The sequence below is a fragment of the Odocoileus virginianus genome, chromosome 15 (genome assembly GCF_023699985.2).
Source record: "Odocoileus virginianus isolate 20LAN1187 ecotype Illinois chromosome 15, Ovbor_1.2, whole genome shotgun sequence".
NCBI lineage: Eukaryota > Metazoa > Chordata > Mammalia > Artiodactyla > Cervidae > Odocoileus > Odocoileus virginianus.
Window position 1 is genome coordinate 54902721 of NC_069688.1, and position 2172 is coordinate 54904892.

The 2172-nt window shown below is 37.4% G+C and overlaps 1 pseudogene; it reads right to left on the reverse strand.

The window, feature by feature from the left end:
* Positions 1-884: 884 nt before the first annotated feature.
* Positions 885-1563, reverse strand: LOC110131594 (destrin pseudogene; annotated as a pseudogene).
* Positions 1564-2172: the final 609 nt, after the last annotated feature.

Consider the following 2172-nt stretch of genomic DNA (forward strand, 5'->3'; position numbering starts at 1 on the left):
TATATGTTGCAGTTTTGCAATAAAATTAAAAACTCAAGATTTACTTATCAGTTTATTTGTGGGTGTGATGTTTTGCATTTTAATTTACTTACTTACTTGTGGCTGTGCTGGGTCTTGGTTGCAGCTCACGGGCTTCTCACTGCTGTGGGGCTTCTCTCCCTGTGGAGCCTAGACTGTAGGCGCTTGGGCTTCACAGCTGCAGCTCACAGGGTCTAGAGTGCAGGCTCAGCAGTTATGGCGCACGGTCTCAGCTGTGTTTCAGGATGCGGGATCTGGGGTCCCTGACCAGGGATCGAACCCACGTGTGAGTGTGATTTAGACCGCTCTATGCTGATCACTCCTGAGGAAAACAGTTAACAAGAGTTGCTAATCCTATGAGGTCAAAGCTCAGCTCCTGACTGCAGATCAAGGATCTAGACCATGATCATGCTAAGATACTGCACCTCACCATGACTCTGGCCTCAAACAGCCACACCTGTTTACATTCTTATGTGTTCATGGCTAATATTCTGGCACAGACTCAGAGTACATGGTCTTATCTGGGAATATCAAATAATGGAAATATTATCCCGTAAGTTGGTAAGAATAAAAATATAAAGCAACACACAAAATCTCTCACCACCCCCAGGACTGGGTAGGTAGAAGAAAGAAAGAAATACTTACTGAATACATAATATTTGTTAAGCATCCATTTGGGATTTTAGTAATTCATGGAGAATAGTTGACTAGAATATAATAATAATTTTACAAAATTTTATGTGTATTTTAACACAATAAAAAAAGAAAACAAAATGATATTCATAGTCAAGTATGACCCTTGGTATGTTGCTTTCTAGTCTTTATATGCATGAATTATTTAAATTTTATTTCATTTTTTTTTTAAGTTTTAGAGTGTAGATTTATTTAGGGCCATTTGCACATGTTCATAGAATAGTTTACCCCCACAAATGACAAGACAGCTCCCCTTCAGTGAGTCCCTAGCCTAAACATTGTCTGCTTTACTTATACATAGCAAGAGGATAACATTAAACACGGAAGCTTTTGATTTGTGGCACCAGATGATGGTCTACACGGGGCATCCTTCAAAAGCTACAATTAAGGATCCACCTAGCTTTTCAGCAATACAAGCCCGATTGAGGTCTTCTGGCCCATTTGCTTGACATTCATGTTTTATGCCTTGGAACTTCTTTTTGATGACATCCTTGGAGCTCGCGTAGATCATTTTACTCTTCAGAGGAGCTAGTTCTGGTGCCCACAGGAAAAACATCAGCTCCTCTTTTCTGGATTCCTTTGTTTCAAAGCTTGCATCATACAGAGCATAGCGACAATCCTTTTCAGGAAGCATCCCCACAAAATGCTTGAAAGGATCGGTTATGGTGACACCAACATCTCCCACCAAGATCTATTTGCCTTCCTCCACGATGATGCACTTTTTGTCTGCACTGAGACAGAAGATGACAGCCTTCTTTTTTCTTGATTTCTTCTGGCGTGGAGCACTTCCGAACTTTCATGTCATAAAAAAATGCAACATACTTCTTCCGCAACTTGCACTCCTGAGGCCATATTCGCCGCGGCAGTCGCAGAGCGCGGAGGGGAGGTGGCTGGCGCCGAGTCCACGGAGCGTCCTCTTCTAAATTTTATTTCATTTTATATAGTTTGAAATCATAACACTTCTGCATTTTTCCAAACAATAAAATTTTCCCATGTAATTGTAAGTTATTCATGAATATCATTTTGATGACTGTAAACTATTTTGTTCTACAATTATAACATTGTTTACAATTACTATTTTATTAAATATTTACATTATTTCCAATTTCTTGTGATTACAAATGATGTAATACATGTTTTGTAAATAAAGATGTTTCACTATTTTGTGATTACTTCCTTAAGTTTCCGAACTTTAAAGATTTGGATCAAAGGGCATATGAATATTTTAAGACCATGTGTGTGGATCCAGTATTATCAATACTAACATATCAATATTCATTTAAATGTAGAATCCTTCCATTAGGTTTTAAAGCATATTGGTACCATATGGCAAAAATAAAAATATTATAGTATTGAATAAAAATCTTTTAAAATTTAAATAAAAACCCAAATATCATTTTGTAAAACAAATCTGATGCCTGGCACAAATAAGAGTATCTTTACCTTTCAACATGTTTTTCT